The sequence below is a fragment of the Camponotus vicinus genome, unplaced genomic scaffold (genome assembly GCF_025532165.1).
Source record: "Camponotus vicinus isolate PSW18456_S1 unplaced genomic scaffold, iyCamVici1.0 SCAF_7, whole genome shotgun sequence".
Lineage (NCBI taxonomy): Eukaryota > Metazoa > Arthropoda > Insecta > Hymenoptera > Formicidae > Camponotus > Camponotus vicinus.
Window position 1 is genome coordinate 9,693,279 of NW_028141979.1, and position 21,783 is coordinate 9,715,061.

Consider the following 21,783-nt stretch of genomic DNA (forward strand, 5'->3'; position numbering starts at 1 on the left):
AAACATTTTTTTTTAAAATGCGTATTTTTCGAAATATTAAGGGGTTTCCACACTTTTGGTAAATCCTGTATAAGAAAATGCAGAAATTGAAAAATCGTTTTTTCTGACCCATCTGAGTGTATGTTTTCCCTTAAGTCTTCGAAAACAGTAGCAGTATCGCTTGAATATTAGCTATAATAAATAGACTATTGCATTGACTTTAATTATATATAAATAATAATAATGAATACAATCTTTTTATGTATTAATATACGTGTGTATAATTATTGGCTATAATATATTATACACACTCTCACATACCATACACAATATATACTCCTCCGAGCTCGCCTCTCCCTCTTTCTCGCGATCCGATAAAAATCTCTTTCATGGCCAGATATAAATCTTAAACGACGTCAATCTGATTCGATCGTCGTAGGCGTCCAGTGCGGGATTAGCAGATAAAACGTTGCATCGTTTCGACGATTAGGATTATCCGCGAGGATTTGGCTTCGTGAACTCAAATACTGATAGCAGAGTATATCGTCGATATTAGTGCAAATGGGAAATTGATACTCGAGTATTGATGATTCGGTCAAGCAGCCTCGAGAGATTTGCCTGAGATTTCCGCATTACGGAAAATGTAACTACAATATAAGCGCGATACAAGTGTAAACTATATTTCTTCAAGTAATAAATATCGCGAGATATTTTTGGTATCATTTTTAGATCGATCACTATTGACATTTCTTCAATAACATATTTATATAATGTGATAGCTTTATAAGATCACATATTTTTTTAAATTCGAGATTTTAATTCTTTAATTCTGTTTCCATTTTGATCAGCATATTTTTAGGCATTTTTTAAGTTTTTCTAAGTTAAATAAGTTCAACTTAGATATATTTAAGAATAGATTTGCAACGATTATAATATGATTAATATATTAGTACGCAATATAAATAAATAATTTAACGTGTTCAACGTGACAATTTGCATGTGTTTTTGTATTACCGCAAAATTTAATCCGAATATAATGCACAATAATACAGTTGTTACGGATGGGAACATATTCGTGATTATTAATTTATTACAATACAGAAACCAGTGAAAAAGGGAGAGCGAGGGCAAAGGGGAGAAAAAGAAATTAAATCTGTTTTACTTTTTTATATTTCAATATTTTAATATATTCTGAAATAAAAAAGAATGCACACGAGAGTTTAAATGTATTTATCTGATCTTATTACTATGCAATAAAGCTGCTAATAAAACAAAACTTTAAAAAACTTTCATATTTTCTGTGAAATTGTTTCTATTTAAAAAAGAAGCATCTTTTAGAGTCAAGTTTTCTATATAATTAATATTGTAGTATATGATTAAAATATATACAGGGTGTTTCCAGTATCTCGCAATAAAATAAAACCATTAATTAAAAACGATCGGCCAATACGCGAGGCTAGAAGCGCGCCGCGAGAAAGGTCGTCCCAATGTAACTAAATATTTTGTAATTTATATCTCGAAATTTTACGTGGTCTTTTGCAAAATGATATAGAATTTTTTAGTCCAGTTTAGCGACATCTACTTATAGTTTTACTTTGTACCGAGATACATCCTGTATATGTACATATCTGAGAAACATCCTGTATATGTACATATCTGTGTAAAATAAACACGCGTAAATATATAATCAATATCTATGCATTAAATTTGTAACACAGAAAAGTAATATAATATAATATGTAATATAATATAATATTAAAAATATATATAATATTTATAATATGAATTATATTGTAATATAACAATATTTTCATACAATATTATACAATACAATATTTTTAATATTATATTGTGCAATTAATATTATATTGATAAAATACATATAAACAATTATTAATTTTTATATGACATTAGTGAATAATTAAGTATATACATTTATAAATATTATTACAATCATTTATTCTATAATTTTAATTTTTAAATAGTTAATGTCTTAGAAATCTAATTATTCAATTGTTGAATAAAAATCGAAAATATTTTGTCCGTTTTTCAATTTCCGACCAGCGTGTTCCCATCTTCTGTTCAATATCGGTAACTGAAATGATTGAACTTTTGATCTCCTTTTTTACAAATTCCTTTATCTAAAATGGATTATTTTAATAATTATTATCAATAAATGATTTTCTATTTAATAATTGCACTGTCACAAATACAGAGTATCATTATGAACAGAACTATAGAAAAATATTATATAAAATATAGAAATCTGATTTATTTAAAATTTACCTCATCCAACTGTTCCTTAGAATACGCACTGTTAATTATAACAATTAATGTCGCAATCTTATTGACTCTCCTATCAAGAATAAAATAATATTATAACTAATTCGTACAATAAAATCTTCACATCTATGTGTAGTATATCTTTATTAAATGATATCGTCACCTGTGTCTCATTGTTTCGTAATTACTTAATAAACTTGTAAGCATGTACTTAGTATTCCTCTCAAGAACCGAAAGGAAAATATTAGCAGTTGAGGCATAAGCTCGCTCTATCGATGCAACTTCAATATAAGATACATTATGCCAAGATTTCAATATAATATCTGATATTTTTGATTCTAAATAATGGATTATAATTTCAGAATTTTTACTATAAGCCAAACATTCTAATATTTTATCATTTCCTTTCATGTAATCGTTAAAAACTTTATTCCATGTATCACGATCTGCCGTTTTCAAACCATTGCAATATGTCCACCTCTTCCATCCAGGCAAAAGTCTACAGAAGACAGTCCAGAAAAGAAATAAAAATCTTCTAATCGAAATTGTGTTAATAGTTTCTTTAGTATTTTATAAATAATTTGTTGATATAAGTGATAACTAATTTCTCAATCATATGCAGAATATAAAAAAATAATCCTAGAAAAAGAATAAAATATTATGAAAAGAAGTACTTGTTTTCTTTAGGATTTGCTAGATGCCATTTCAAATGACGCTTAGACTTTTCTTCGCAAGGATTTTCATTTATAATACACTCCCACTTTGCGAATTCTTGTTTTAAGCATTTAGCATGATCGCTGATGTGACTTTTGTCATACAGATTCCAATAAATAGATCTAAAATTCTGCATAAAATCAAACCTTAGCACTCCCTAAAATTTAATAACTATCATTATATTTAGTTAATTCATTATTTACAAGAACAGATATAATGTACGCGCAAATAAACGTTTTTACTAAATAATTTTCTTTCATATTTCTCTAATATTTATGTGACTTCGTAGCATCAATATCATAATAAGTAGATTAACCAATTTCTTATTTGTGTGTGAATAATTGTGTATATATTTTATCATCTAAATAGGTATGGATTTTATATCATTTAATGAATTTTTAACACACATATCGATATATAAAGTGTTTCATAAAATTGTGCTAACGTTCGTGAGTGGGTAGAACGCAATAAACTGAACTGAAAGATTCCTTACCATTCTACAATTTTCGTAATAATTATTGAAATATTAATTAAAAATGTGAATAAGCGCGCATTTCGCGAGACTATATCGTAGGATATGCGCAATAGGTGTGCCAGCGGCGAATGTCGCATAGCAATGAAAAAATAAGAGTCGAGGCAAGCTTTACGAGACACTTTGTACATATATTTCAGTCTGTGCATATTGATGTATCGATTGATGTATCGATTTTGATATATGATTTTTATTTTCATAATTATTATTTTCTTAATTTAAATCTGTGGCGTATCAAATATAGATTTTAAGTATTTTAAACTTTAAATATCAATTTCCTTTATAAAACAAGCATCTATAAATGGATTATTATATATTAAATTATTATGTGTTGTATAATGTAAAATCATTATCTTAATATTATATAAATCAGTTTCTCTGCAAAATGTTTGTATATTTTTAACATCATAAACATTCGAATACTACGAAAGAAAATTAATATAAGGAAGATAATTGTGTTATATACTGTGTTCTATAATTTCCTAAAACTAATTAAATATTAATTACACAATTGATCAACAATTATCATGTAAATACTAATGTATTATTATTATAGAAAAATAACTTGATGAAATATTCAAAATTTGTGATTGTATTAAATATAAAGAAAAATATATAACAAATATGTAACATAAGCGCCTTTTGAATTTTAATTTCTGAATTTTAGTACAAAAAAAATTAAATAATATTGTATAATTAATTTTTTTTGTTTAACTCACTACATATATCTATTTTTAAAAGAATTCATTATTATGATATGAAATCGTTGTATTATAAAATAGATAATTGATGTAATGGATAATTTCTTTATAAAAAAATGTTATAATATATATATATATATATATATATATATATATATATATATATAACCTTAAGTTCAGGATAAAAATTTAAGAATGGAAAGATGTTCGACAAAAATTCAAATGAGTTGAGCATAGGATACCATGCTATATAATCTCTTTCCTGTGCCAAATAAGAAGCAAGTTCCCAAAATACGGAGAATTCAAGTTTCTTCTCTATCGCAAAATGAAACGCATCATTGATGATTTGCGCTCGATTGAGAACATGTAATATTAATATATTTTTCAGAATTTAAGTATTGTGCAATTTTTCGCCAGTTCGCAATATCATAATTGACGCAATAGTATCCTGTTATAAAATAAATTACTTTTGTCGATTATTAAATACTTTGAATTGATATATATTGATCAAACATAATTCGAGATGTTAAAGATATTTCAGTATTAAATATATTATTATTATTAGAGAAGTTTGCATCTTCCGTTTTTTATTATTTAACATAAAGGTTGTATCAGCAATTCTACATATTACAGCAAGAAATGAAAATTTCAAATATATTGTTAAAATTTCAATATTCTTGCAATATCTTTTGTTATGTCTTATATTATATATATGAGTTTTAATACATCTTATTATTATTTTTAATTAAAATTAATATCATATATGATATATATGATATATTATATATATATATATATATATATATACATGTGTGTATATATATATATACACACACACACACACACACACAAACACACACACACACAGACACACACAGACACACATATATATATAATATATATATATATATATATATACATATATATATATATATATGTATATATATATATATTATATATATATGTGTGTCTGTGTGTGTCTGTGTGTGTGTGTGTGTGTGTGTGTGTGTGTGTGTGTGTGTGTGTGTGTGTGTGTGTGTGTGTGTGTGTGTGTGTGTGTGTGTGTGTGTGTGTGTGTGTGTGTGTGTGTGTGTGTGTGTGTGTGTGTGTGTGTGTGTGTGTGTGTGTGTGTGTGTGTGTGTATGTATATATGTATGTATGTATGTATAATAATTGAACAATTCTGACAATTTGGTTGTGCAATTTAGTGCAAACATAAAATGGCTTCGACTACAATATAATAATTATACAAATATATGTATTTTCATATTGAAATATATATACTTGAAATTATATACAATATAATTGTAAATTTATTATTATATAATAGGCAATATAGATGTAGATTTATTATTCAATATTTATCAGCTTGTTGTAAATTAAAAATAATCTATTGATTATTCTCAAAAAAGAAAAATTCAATTTTTGAATGCCATGGTGTTAACAAACTATTCGTCCAAGTTATGGTAAAATTGGGATTCGACTCCGTAGCATAAGTAACAGGTATATATAATTGTTTCTCATCTAATTTGTTGTAAAATTGTACCGATACAGTTACATGATAAGTAGAGTAATTTCGCGTCACCTCCAACACGGAAGGATACCTCTGCATAATCCACGAATTTATCATCTTTTATATTAAAATCATACTTAAAATTCAATTCATCATCTTAATTCTCATAGCGTTCCATAAATGATCGGCAGTTGTTGCTTCAGGCATACTAAGTCTATAAGATTTAACATCATAATAATTTTAACACTATACTAGAAATGATAAATAAGTAATAAGAAAAAAGATCATAATTTACACAGATTTTATTTTCGTATTTTAATCTATAATGTAACTTCTACAGAGATAGAAATTTATGAACTTTAATATAATTGTATATATATATTCTTATTAATATATATTAATATATATTTATTAGTATTTATGTCAGAATTTGTCGTGACTGTATAAATAATAATTTTAATTTTTATATTACAAAGATTTTAGAGTGTTTATATTCTATGTTTATGAAACTACATTCTCCAAATTATTCAATTTAAATTATTTGTTATTTAGAAAATAAATATCTATTATCAAGCGTCGTGACGCCAAGTACATAAAAAACAGGATCCGAGCATTGAGAGTCACTGCGGCGCTACCAAGTAGCTTATCCGGAATTTCACATCATATAAACTTTCGATTAAGATATTTCAGAAACTAAGCCCTTAAGAAAAAATCTAACGGCACTTTTATCATATAATGTGAATACGAGCTTTCGATTGTGACCAGTTTGAATAAATTCGGTGCAGTCAATCCCGAGAAATGATAATCGCATGTCAGAATTATGACATTTTTCATTTTCCATCACAAGGTTCAGACTCATGAACGTATCTTCGCACGCACACATTCAAAGCGATTTTGTCCTTCAAGCTGCTAATACCACGCGTATATGATTATTCGCTTTAATGTGCAAAAATGCTTTAAGAAACAAAACCATTTATGTACATGTGTTTGCATACGTGTGATATGTGTATATGTGTGTGTATACGTATGAGAGATTAATTTATCGCATAACAATTTTCAAAAACCTCTTGGGGGTAAAATCTAATCTATCTCGAAAACGGTATCACAAAAATATAAAAACTGTGCCGTTAGATACGACTTCTAAGGAGACTAATTTATCGTATTATAACAATATTCAAAAGCCACCCCTTGGGAGTGAACTTTAATATCTAGAAAACCTTGTAATAATACGCGACTTACACTTAGCAAAGATTTTTAAAAATGCGTATATATTTTTTGCAGAAATAATATAAATTTTTACAAAAAAAGGTGGTGATATCCCTCTAGAAACAAACTTATAACGGTAAAATAAAATACGTCAAGTATGTAAAAAAATATCTTTAAAAAATCTAACATATATTTTCTGTAGAAATAATATTTTTTACAAAAAGCAGTGAGATCCCCTGAAAAAAACCTTATAAAGGTAAAAAAATACGCCAAGTACATAAAAAAATCAAAAATTCTAAAAGAGTGATAAAAATAAAATATTTAAAAACCGATATGAGATCAATACTATTAGCCAAGTACAATAAATTATGTGATATTAATTCGTAATCGATACTAAATGAGTTAAGATTACTTTAATTCCTAAAAATTCCATTTTTTATATGATGTATATAATTTAAAAAAGTTTTACACAAATTCTAAATCGCATAAATGACCTTCAGGTCGAAGTAAGATATGAAAACTTGGCGTGCCTCGTATTTAAATCATATAGTTTAAAACAGGAAAAGCTAGATTTTTGATGGGCCCAATGTAAAATTTAAAATATGTATATATATTTTTTTTTTCTTAATACAGCGTTACATTTTTATTAAAAAATATAAAAAATATATAGCAGATATTATCGTTGGCGCCAGATGTGTTCCCATGTGTTACACTTTGCGGTAATCATTGTGCCATGTACAAGGTTCATCTAAAACAAAAAAATTAATTGATTCTTAAAATAGATTATAATCTAATCTTTGTCGTAGCCTACTTAAAAAATTATTTTATGTTATTTATATTGTAATACTTAGAGCTTCATTGATTATTAATAGTATATGTTATTGAATAAATTGTATATGATTATTTATAATTATGATTTATGATTATGATTTATTAAGATATTATAATTATATTTTGATTATATTTCATTTAGAGATGTTATTAACTTTAAATATTTTTTAAATAATTCTAAAAAAAATTATATTTAATTATATATAAATTATCAATTATTTTACTATGTAATATCTGTGTAATATCTTATTATGCAATGACTATAACAAATGTGAATTATCTACCATTACCTTATCAATATATCTTATTAGTATCATACTACACAGAATATTGCAGCAATATTATTAATATTGTTGTAATAATGCAACAACATTGGAATATTGTCGCAATATTGCTGCAATGTTCTGTGCTGTATGGAGTATTACGCTATTATCTTATCAATGTGTCAACCTTACGTCATTATTACTATTAATTTTTAGGTTCAAGATTTGCTTATATGCAAACCAAGGTTGGACTTGTAAGTCTTCTGTCGAAATTCAAATTCAAACTTGATCCCCGAACTATGGTCCCGTTAACTTACGATCCGAATAGCCTTACACTTACGCCCAAAAAAGGTGTATATCTTACTATAAAGCCGCGATAAAAAAAATAATAAATAAGCATTCTTAAATATATTTAAATTTACTTATCCAAAAATATTATATATATCTCATATAACACAGAAGCTTGCAACAACATTGCTGCAATGTTACAGCATTACTCATTGCCTTATAATGTAACAGAAATATTGCAAAGACATTATTTAACAATATTATTTCAGTAATGTGCAACAACATTTTCAAATAACAAAAATGTATAATAGTGTATTACATGTGTTTCTTCGCTTGCCGCTACGCGACGACAAATTTAACTAACTCGTATTTAAATTTTCATCATAAAATGGGTAAAAATAAAGTCTTCAAAGGATTGATAAAGGACTAACATAAGATCTAAAGTATATCTGTTTTCTTTTATTTAATTTTTGATGAACTGACTTGATTTAAAGTAATTTGTTTAATGATCTGGATCCCTTATTGGAATTCAGAATATTAAATAGATTATTTGAAACTAGACGGGATAAATGGCTAATAGTCCATTTATTGCGTGCATTAAAGTATTTTTATTGCCGAGTGTATGTAAGATAGTCGTATATAAATTATCGAGATAAGCATTAAATAAGAAACATTTAATAAAAAACTATTTCATAAACAGTTAATAGATTATCCTTTTCTCTCTCTCTCTTTATCCGTTATAAATATTAACATTTACCTTACTGCCTGCCAAATAAAATATATTTGGTATAAACGTGTTTTATTTTTAATAGTTATTTTAACATTTTTGTTTTCTTATATTATGAAATATGTTAAAAAATCATATAAAAATTTCATATTTTATATGTCATTATTATTTTATTTGCTATTATTTTTTATCTCAATTTATTTCGTTCATCATTGATTGACAACTTTTAAATAATTTAAAAGCAATTAAGCATATGACTTCTAATTTTCTTTATACCGAAATGAGAATTTCATTGTTACTGCATGTCTGTAACAATTAGTCTACTGCTTTTCCAATAAGAGATTCTAAATATTAAACAAATTATTTAAAATTGAGAGGATAGATAGGAAACTGTTACATTTATTATTTGAAGCGAAATGACAAAATTTAATGTTTTTATAAATTAAATCTCGAATTTTAGGCATTAAATATAATTTTCTTATTATTTGCTTTAGTAAATTTAGCCTTATTATTAATATCATATTCCTGAAAGTGCCTGAAAGGGAACAAAAAACGAAAATGCTCCATACAGTAAAAATTTATTCCAATAGCTTACAATCTTACATTTTTGGCGAGATTTCGTAATTTATATAATGAAATTTATTGACAAATTCAAATGTTTTCTCACATTTCTGTTTAAAGATATGAGTAATTGCGCAGCTATGTTCGTGCAGAAAACGTGAAAACATAGAATTCTATTTACCATTCGTAAATTTGATTTGACATCTATATCGGCATTTATGCCACCCAAATTTTAAACATTAACGCCTATATGTGATTAATAATGAGCTCTCTTATATGCGATACGATTATTCCAATCGCAATCTCTTTTTTATTTTTGTTTTTCATTGTGTTTCAATGCAGTGCAATGACTTGGAAAATGTAATAGCGTTTGTGAAAAATATATAATGGTAAGATTTAATTCATGTCAAGTAATTAAGGGGAGAGACATACACCCAGAATACGTACTGAAAATGACTCTATTTTCACGAATTTTTTTCGTGGAAAGTATTAGGATTATTAAGACACATGAGTTTTACTAATATATTATATGTATATACAGGGTGTCCCGAAACTAACGCTTGATATTTTAAAGGCAGATTCTCTGGCCAATTTAAAAACGAATTTTCCTCAGCGAAAATGTCGAGGGAGATCATTATCTTTTGCATATTCCCAATTTTTGTCATCATGTATCTTTCTAACTAAGCTTTAAATTAAAATTCTATTAAAGTAATCTCTACCTAAAATTAACTAAAGAATGTGACTTTATTAATATTTTATTCCCATAAGCCTTAGTTTGCGAAAAACCCTTTATTTTCAATCGTTTATAACTCGAAAACTATTAGTGTCGCAACATTTTCGCTGAGGAAAAATCGTTTTTAAATTGGCCAGAGAATCTGCCTTTAAAATATCAAGCGTTAGTTTCGGGACACCCTGTATATATATATATTTTTTTCTTAATGCAGCGTTACATTTTTATTAAAAAATATAAAAAATATATAGCAGATATTATCGTTGGCGCCAGATGTGTTCCCATGTGTTAATCACTTTGCGGTAATCATTGTGCCATGTACAAGGTTCATCTAAAACAAAAAAATCAATTGATTCTTAAAATAGATTATAAATCTAATCTTTGTCGTAGCCTACTTAAAAAATTTCCAATATTTAAAAAATGGCGTTCACCTGAATCTGAAGGTGCGAATTTTCGCCTAAAAAATGGATCGCTTATTGGCAATGAGAAAAAAATAATAAAAGACATAAAAAACGGCTACGACAAACACCGCATAAGTTTATGCTAGATAAGTAGCAAAAAATTAGAATGCGATTCATCCAGTGGTTCTCGAGATATTTGATTATTGTTTTTGAAAACACAGTTTCGAGAAAAACGCATTTAAAGTTGTAAGTATACTTTTAAACAATATATCAGTGATTTTTTTGAGTTACATGGAATCATTTACTTTAGAGCCATATAGTGAGTCCGCTGCAGACATGTGGCAGCCTGTATCAATTCAAGTTTGGCTTCTCTACGAGTAATCTTGCCTCCTTCGTTATGTCTTGAACGGTACGTTCCACTCTTATTATTCGCGAATTATCTGCTGAAGCATATTGATGCGCATTGCTTGCATGAATTAATTTACAATAGTGGTTTTAAATTTTAAATCCGAATCCGCGTGTACTTTCTGCTTTGAATGTTATATCATCATCACAATGTTTACTTTTCACACACTCAGATATTGCCGTGAAATAAAGTTTAATATCCTGTATCCAATATTTATCTTTTCTAGCACTAACGCATTACTAGCGTCTTTTTAACATTTAGCAAAAAGAAAACGAGTGCAGATGCTATGGCGCTTGCCAGGTAAACATTCACCCGCCAATCGTGAAGTCGAGCGCGTACCTGTTCAAAACGCTATCTTTTTTATTTTTTTTAATTTCGACTTGAAACTTTAAGGAAATATTCTTAAGATATTATCAAGCGACGCGGTAGCGTCGTGACGCCAAGTACATAAAAAACAGGATCCGAGCATTGAGAGTCACTGCGGCGCTACCAAGTAGCTTATCCGGAATTTCACATTATATAAACTTTCGATTAAGATATTTCAGAAACTAAGACCTTAAGAAAAAATCTAACGGCACTTTTATGATATAATGTGGATACAAGCTTTCGATTGCGATCAGTTTGAATAAAATCGGTGCAATCAATCCCGAGAAATGATGATCGCATGTCAAAATTGTGACATTTTACGTTCTCCCGGATTTTCTTCAGTCTCACGTACGTATGCTCGCACGCACACAAGCAAAGCGAGTTTGGCCCTCAAGCGGCGTTCATACCGCTGCGTATACGATTGTGCATTGATATGTACAATGCTTTAAGAGACAAAATCATATGTGTGCATGTGCATACATACGTGTGATATGTATATATATGTGTGTACGGACGTATGAAAGATAAATTTTTAAAGTATAGTGCGGAATAGTGTAACGAGGAAGAGAAGTGACACGTTAAGCAATCAGGTTATTAAACACAGATTAATAATAAATAAATAAAAATGATAAAAATAAAAATAATAATAATAAATAAATAAGTAAATAAATAAAACTATAGTGCGGAACAAGGAAGAAAAGGTTATTATCAAGCGGCGCGGTAGCGTCGCGACGCCAAGTACATTTATTATATAATAAAAACACAGACTTGTGTGTGTGAGACACTTAACAACAATTAAGTGGATTGTGAAAAATTCATCAAAAGATAAAAATATTGTAAAATTTTTTTCATTATTTAGACATAATATATTTTGACATATTATATATTAATCTTAATAAAGAGAATAGACAGTTATCATTTTGTGGAATATAATTATGTAATTTATAATTATATATATATGTGTGTGTGTGTGTGTGTGTGTATAGAAATTTACATATTTGACCGCGCGACCATAATTATAGTTACATAGACATTTATTACATTTGCCTGCGTAGACAAATATAGTTACGCAGATATATTCCCTACATGTATAATGATAATTATATATATACGTGTATGTGTGTATATATATACACACACATACACACACACATATATAGTGTGTGTGTAGAAATTTACATGTTTGACTGCACAACCATAATTATAGTTACATAGATATTTATTACATTTGCCTGCGTAGACACAAATATAGTTACGCAGAAATATTCCCTACATGTATAATTATATATATAATTATACATGTAGGGAACATGTATAATTATATATATAATTTATATATATATATAATTATACATGTAGGGAATATTTCTGTGTAATTATATTTGTGTCTACGCAGGCAAATGTAATAAATGTCTATGTAACTATATTACTTATGGTTGCGCAGTCAAATATGTAAATTTCTACACACACTATATATGTGCGTGTGTATGTGTGTGTACACACACACACACACACACACACACACACATATATATATAATTATCATTATACATGTAGGAAATATTTCTGCGTAACTATATTTATCTACGCAGGCAAATGTAATAAATGTCTATGTAACTATAATTATGGTTGCGCAGTCAAATATGTGAATTTCTCTCTCTCTCTCTCTCATATACGTAACTCACATGTTTCAATTATATAATAACAAAAATAACGGAAAATAAAAAAAACAAAATAACGAAAAAAATAAACTCTCATATAAAATATGATATAAAAAAATATAAAAAACTAAGAAAAAATAAAGAAATAAGAAATATCAAACATAAAAAATAAACAAATGTATAAATATTAACTATTTTCTATCGTAATTTCTTTCTTTTAATGGTCCTCTTTGATATCTGCCCCGTGAATTGCCCCAATGATAATGAGCTGCAGATAATTGGTATCCCTCCAAAAAAACCTTACAAAGGTAAAAAAAATACGCCAAGTACATAAAAAATATTCTACCTTGTATGCAACAAAATGTTTAATGAAAAAATATCCCTAAAAATAATTTATAAATTGCAGAAAAGATATAAATAAATTTTAACAAAAAGGTGTGAAATCCCTCCAAAAAAAACCTTACAAAGGTAAAAAAAATACGCCAAGTACATAAAAAATATTCTACCTTATATGCAACAAAACGTTTAATGAAAAAATATCCCTAAAAATAATTTATAAAAATTTTCCTTCAAAAAATATATATAATTTTCCTAAAAAAAAAATCAAAATTAAATATGAAATCAATAATTAATTAGCCAAGTACATTGAAGCAATTGATAATTTAAAATATTTGTCACAAATTCAATCTTGCATTTATGTATTATAGATTCTGGACAAAATGAAAATGATTTTCAAAATAAATTCCATACTTTGTATGATATATAAAAATACATTATTATGTGTGATCCAAATAAATATTTGTACAATATATGAAATAGCATTAATATATTGCGGGTTTTATATTGCAGATTACAAACTCATAAAGCTATTTAATACTTACCCCATACAGCACAGAACATTGCAGTAATATTGCGGCAATATTGCAATGTTGCTGCAATGTTACAACAATATTAATAATATTGCTGCAATATTCGGTGCTGTATGTTATTGCAATAACATCGATTGCATTAATCGCCAATTTTAAATTTAAAAGAGAAAAACTAATCGACTTGTTTTAAGATCATAAGTTTTATTAAGTAGACCTGGAACTAAAGGATTTAAGAAATTAATAAAATTACAAAAATTTGACCCGAGTCGTATTATAATTTACACATTTTTATTTTTTTATTATTAGGAAATATTTAATTTTGAAATTAATCAAGCTTTGCCAAGTAAATTCGGAACTAAAAAAATTAAGACCAAAACAACTTAGAAAAACTTAGCGTGCTCGGGTTGTATAATTCACATATTTCTATAATTGAAATTAATTACATGTATATAATTCGCAAACTTTGTAAAATTATGTATATTTGTAAATTTGTAAATATGTGTATTATAATGTGACCCGAGCACGCCAATATTAATAATATTATTAATATTGTTGTAACATTGCAGCAACATTGCAATATTGCCGCAATATTACTGCAATGTTCTGTGCTGTATGGGGTAAGTATTAAATAGCTTTATGAGTTTGTAATCTGCAATATAAAACCCGCAATATATTAATGCTATTTCATATATTGTACAAATATTTATTTGGATCACACATAATAATGTATTTTTATATATCATACAAAGTATGGAAATTATTTTGAAAATCATTTTCATTTTGTCCAGAATCTATAATACATAAATGCAAGATTGAATTTGTGACAAATATTTTAAATTATCAATTGCTTCAATGTACTTGGCTAATTAATTATTGATTTCATATTTAGTTTTGATTTTTTTTTAGGAAAATTATATATATTTTTTGAGGGAAAATTTTTATAAATTATTTTTAGGGATATTTTTTCATTAAACGTTTTGTTGCATATAAGGTAGAATATTTTTTATGTACTTGGCGTATTTTTTTTACCTTTGTAAGGTTTTCCTTGGAGTACTATTATACAGGGTTTACCAAAAGTGTGGAAACCCCTTAATATTTAGAAAAATACGCATTTTAAAAAAAAATGTTTCATACAAAAGTTATAGGGTTTTATGTGGCGCATTACACAGCAACATTATTATGACCTCGAATAGCGTTGTCAAGGTTATGTGAAGGTCACCTCCAACTTTTTAAACGGGACACCCTATATGCTTTTGCATATTCTTGTAGCTCATCTCGAGAGCTTTCCAAACCACTAGAATTAAGTTAGTTTTCATTAAGTACTTTCCGAGTTATGAGGCTTGAAATCATTTCTTAATTTTACATAAACCATAAAATATCTAGTAAAATATTCATTTTTCGATTATCTTACCTCAATACTTTTATATACAAAATAATGAGAGGAATCAACTGGTGTAAAGAAAAAATATAGTTGTTTTTAAGAAAAAATATGTAATTTGCAATTAACAATTACATATTTTTTTTGAAACATTTGAGGTCATAATAATGTTGCTGTGTATTGCGCCACATAAAATCCTATAACTTTTGTATGAAACATTTTTTTTAAAAATGCGTATTTCTCGAAATATTAAGGGGTTTCCACACTTTTGGTAAACCCTGTATAAGAAAATGCAGAAATTGAAAAATCGTTTTTTCTGACCCATCTGGGTGTATGTTTTCCCTTAAGTCTTCGAAAATAGTAGCAGTATCGCTTGAATATTAGTGTTCGAAAATCATAAAAATCATCTGGAATTCAATTTCGCAAATATTTCAAATTATATTCTATAACTCGAGGATTCAAATTTAACGGGCGTCAAGAATCTTCTCGAGCTTTCGACCCTTCACAAAAACGCGACCGTTCCCGTTATCTCGCATTTTTTCTTCGACCGAGAAACGCTGATTATAAACATTGACAACAACAACATCAACCGTCGACAAAATAAGAGAGGCGTATGGGCATGCGCGCCCATACGTCACGATCAGCTGATTGCCAATCAGCTGACAGAAAAAGGTTGCGCGCATGACAATTAAAGAATTGTCTACCTTAGACCTCATCGGCGGCCAATTACGCGCGGCGCCATGAGGTCACCGCTAAAGCACAAAAATTATTGGGCCACGTCGCTACGGGCCCAAAATTCCGCTCGCCTTATAACGGGCACCGCACGCGAGCAAGTCGAAGTCTCGCACTTTTCGTCAAACCGCTTTGTTAAACCGCTTAGTTAAACCGCATAGTAAACCGCATTATACGATCGCTTACTCTCTTGGACTTTCCGCAATCTCTTAGATAAAACCGCTGATTAACCGCATTATACGACCGCTTACGAATTCGAAAAACGCTTTTATATCGCTGCATCGCTCGCGATTCCGCTCGCAAAGACCGCTGTTCCGCGAATCACTCAATCGCTGCACTAAACACTTGTCTTTTAAGTTTGACTTTAATAAATGTCACTTTTCGTTTTGTCAAACGTGGCGCACTTTTTTTACTGAAAGACCTTCCGCTCTTACTGTCCACTGTCGGATTCGCTCGCGAACAATTAGCTATAATAAATAGACTATTGCATTGACTTTAATTATATATAAATAATAATAATGAATACAATCTTTTTATGTATTAATATACATGTGTATAATTATTGGCTATAATATATTATACACACTCTCACATACCATACACAATATATACTCCTCTGAGCTCGTCTCTCCCTCTTTTTCGCGATCCGATAAAAATCTCTTTCATGGATAGATATAAATCTTAAACGACAATCTTAAACGTCAATCTGATTCGATCGTCGTAGGCGTCCAGTGCGAGATTAGCAGATAAAACGTTGCATCGTTTCGACGATTAGGATTATCCGAGAGGATTTGGCTTCGTGAACTCAAATACTGATAGCAGAGTATATCGTCGATATTAGTGCAAATGGGAAATTGATACTCGAGTATTGATGATTCGGTCAAGCAGCCTCGAGAGATTTGCCTGAGATTTCCGCATTACGGAAAATGTAACTACAATATAAGCGCGATAGAAGTGTAAACTATATTTCTTCAAGTAATAAATATCGCGAGATATTTTTGGTATCATTTTTAGATCGATCACTACTGACATTTCTTCAATAACATATTTATATAATGTGATAGCTTTATAAGATCACATATTTTTTCAAATTCGAGATTTTAATTCTTTAATTCTGTTTCCATTTTGATTAGCATATTTTTATGCATTTTTTTAGTTTTTCTAAGTTAAATAAGTTCAACTTAGATATATTTAAGAATAGATTTGCAACGATTATAATATGATTAATATATTAGTACGCAATATAAATAAATAATTTAACGTGTTCAACGTGACAATTTGCATGTGTTTTTGTATTACCGCAAAATTTAATCCGAATATAATGCACAATAATACAGTTGTTACGGATGACGATTCGGATGGGAACATATTCGTGATTATTAATTTATTACAATACAGAAATCAGTGAAAAAGGGAGAGCGAGAGCAAAGGGGAGAAAAAGAAATTAAATCTTTTTTACTTTTTTATATTTCAATATTTTAATATATTCTGAGATAAAAAAAATGCACACGAGAGTTTAAATGTATTTATCTGATCTTATTACTATGCAATAAATCTGCTAATAAAACAATACTTTAAAAAACTTTCATATTGTCTGTGAAATTTTTTCTATTTAAAAAAGAAGCGTCTTTTAGAGTCAAGTTTTCTATATAATTAATATTGTAGTATATGATTAAAATATATACAGGGTGTTTCCAGTATCTCGCAATAAAGTAAAACCATTAATTAAAAACGATCGGCCAATACGCGAGACTAGAAGCGCGCCGCGAGAAAGGTCGTCCTATTGTAACTAAATATTTTGTAATTTATATCTCGAAATTTTACGTGGTTTTTTGCAAAATGATATAGGATTTTTTAGTCCAGTTTAGCGAGATCTACTTATGGTTTTACTTTGTACCGAGATACTGGAAACATCCTGTATATGTACATATCTGTGTAAAATAAACACGCGTAAATATATAATCAATATCTATGCATTAAATTTGTAACACAGAAAAGTAATATAATATAATATGTAATAAAATATAATATTAAAAATATATATAATATTTATAATATGAATTATATTGTAATATAATATAATATTTTCATACAATATTATACAACACAATATTTTTAATATTATATTGTACAATTAATATTATATTGATAAAATACATATAAACAATTATTAATTCCTATATGACATTAGTGAATAATTAAGTATATACATTTATAAATATTATTACAATCATTTATGCTGTATTTTTAATTTCTAAACAGTTAATATCTTAAAGATTTCGTTATTCAATTGTTAAATAAAGATCGAAAATAATTTATCTGTTTTTCGATCTCCGACCAGCGTGTTCCCATCTTCTGTTCAATATCGGTAACTGAATGATTGAACTTTTGATCTCCTTTTTTACAAAGTCCTTTATCTAAAATGGATTATTTTAATAATTATTATCAATAAATGATTTTCTATTTAATAATTGCACTGTCATAAATACAGAGTATCATTATGAACAGAACTATAGAAAAATATTATATAAAATATAGAAATCTGATTTATTTAAAATTTACCTCATCCAACTGTTCCTTAGAATACGCATTGTTAATTATAACAATTAATGTTACAATCCCATTGACTTTTCTATAAAAAATAAAACAATATTATAACTAATTCGTACAATAAAATCTTCACATCTATGTGTAGTATATCTTTATTAAATGATATCGTTACCTGTGTCTCATTGTTTCGTAATTACTTAATAAACTTGTAAGCATGTACTTAGTATTCCTCTCAAGAACAGAAAGGAAAATATTAGCAGTTAAGGCATAAGCTCGCTTTATCCATTCAAATTGAATATCAGATACATTATACCAAGATTTATATATAATTTCTGATATTTTTGTGTCTAAATAATGGATTATAATTTCAGAATTTTTACTATAAACCAAACATTTTAATATTTTATCATTTCCATTCATGTAATCAGTAAAAACTTTATTCCATGTATCACGATCTGCCGTTTTCAAACCATTGCAATATGTCCACCTCTTCCATCCAGGCAAAAGTCTACAGAAGACAGTCCAGAAAAGAAATAAAAATCTTCTAATCGAAATTGTGTTAATAGTTTCTTTAGTATTTTATAAATAATTTTTTGATATAAGTGATAACTAATTTCTCAAACATATGCAGAATATAAAATAATAATCCTAGAAAAAGAATAAAATATTATGAAAAGAAGTACTTGTTTTCTTTAGGATTTGCTAGATGCCATTTCAAATGACGCTTAGACTTCTCTTCGCAAGGATTTTCATTTATAATACACTCCCACTTTGCGAGTTCTTGTTTTAAGCATTTGGCATGATCGCTGATGTGACTTTCGTCATACAGATTCCAATAATTAGATCTAAAATTCTGCATAAAATCAAACCTTAGCACTCCCTAAAATTTAATAACTATATCATTATATTAATAAAATTTAATAACTATATCATTATATTTAGTTAATTCATTATTTACAAGAACAGATATAATGTACGCGCAAATAAACGTTTTTACTAAATAATTTTCTTTCATATTTCTTTAATATTTATGTGACTTCGTAGCATCAATATCAATAATAAGTAGATTAACCAATTTCTTATTTGTGTGTGAATAATTGTGTATATTTTATCATCTAAATAGGTATGGATTTTATATCATTTAATGAATCTTTAACACACATATCGATATATAAAGTATTTCATAAAATTGTGCTAACGTTCGTGAGTGGGTAGAACGCAATAAACTGAACAGAAAGATTCTTTACCATTCTACAATTTTCGTAATAATTATTAAAATATTAATTAAAAATGTGAATAAGCGTGCGTTTCGCGAGATTATATCGTAGGATATGCGCGATAAGTGTGCCAGCGGCGAATGTCGCATAGCAATGAAAAAACAAGAGTCGAGGCACGCGCGATCAAGCTTTACGAGACACTTTGTACATATATTTTAGTCTGTGCATATTGATGTATCGATTGATGTATCGATGTTGATATATAATTTTTATTTTCTTAATTATTATTTTCTTAATTTAAATCTGTGGTTTATCAAATATAGATTTTAAGTATTTTAAACTTTAAATATCAATTTCCTTTATAAAACAAGCATTTACAAGTGGATTATTATATGTATATTAAATTATTATGTGTTGTATAATGTAAAAAGATTATCTTAATATTATATAAATCAGTTTCTCTGCAAAATGTTTGTATATTTTTAACATCGAAAATATTCGAATACTACGAAAGAAAATTAATATAAGAAAGGTAATTGTGTTATATACTGTGTTCTATAATTTCCTAAAACTAATTAAATAATAATTACACAATTGATCAACAATTATCATGTAAATACTAACGTATTATTATTATAGAAAAATAACTTGATGAAATATTTAAAATGTATGTGATTGTAGTAAATATAAAGAAAATAAATATAACAAATATGTAACATAAGCGCCTTTTGAATTTAAATTTCTGAATTTTGATACAAAAAAAATTAAATAATAATGTATAATTAATTTTTTGTTCAACTCACTACATATATCTATTTTTAAAAGAATTCATTATTATGATATGAAATCGTTGTATTATAAAATAGATAATTGATGTAATGGATAATTTCTTTATAAAAAAATGTTATTATATATATATATATATATATATATATATATATATATATATATAATAACATTTTATAAAAAAATCTTTATAAAAAAATGTTATTTTATATATATATATATATATATATATATATATATATATATATATATATAAAATAACATTTTTTTATAAAGATTTTTTTATAAAATGTTATTATATATATATATATATATATATATATATATATATATATATATATATATAATAACATTTTATAAAAAAATCTTTATAAAAAAATGTTATTTTATATATATATATATATATATATATATATATATATATATAAATATAATAACATTTTTTTATAAAGAAATTATCCATTACATCAATTATCTATTTTATAATACAACGATTTCATATCATAATAATGAATTCTTTTAGAAATAGATATATGTAGTGAGTTGAACAAAAAAATTAATTATACTATATTATTTAATTTTTTTTGTATCAATCTACTATCTCTCTTTTTGTATCACTTTTTGTTTATAGCGCTCTAACGATTGTTTCTTTTTATACTTATGATTTTTTTTCTCTCTATGCGGCACTTCGTTGATTTTGTTATATTTCTTACTGAAGAAGACTAAGTAAAGTCGAAACGTTTTTGTTTTTTATTAAACGAATTTATTATTATATGTATTTAATTTATTTTATTTAGACCTTAGTTATTTGCTCGTATTATTGGCCCTGGAATTTTTAATTTTTATTATTGGTTTGCAACACACGAGCAGTATTAATATTATTATTGTTGTAATTTTCGTTTTATGTATCAATCTATATATATATATATATATATATATATATATATATATATATATATATGTATACAGGGTGACCCATTTTAACTTAGGCAGCCAAATAACTCGAAAAATAAGCAAGATAGAGAAAAATGTTTTAGACAAAAGTTGTATGGTTTCGAGGGGGCCATAAGATGGTATCATTGGTTTGAC

General features: G+C 26.9%; 1 pseudogene; it reads right to left on the reverse strand.

Moving 5' to 3' along the window:
• Positions 1 to 1,988: 1,988 nt before the first annotated feature.
• Positions 1,989 to 21,783, reverse strand: part of LOC145974856 (aminopeptidase N-like) — a 30,474-nt pseudogene continuing 10,679 nt past the window's right edge.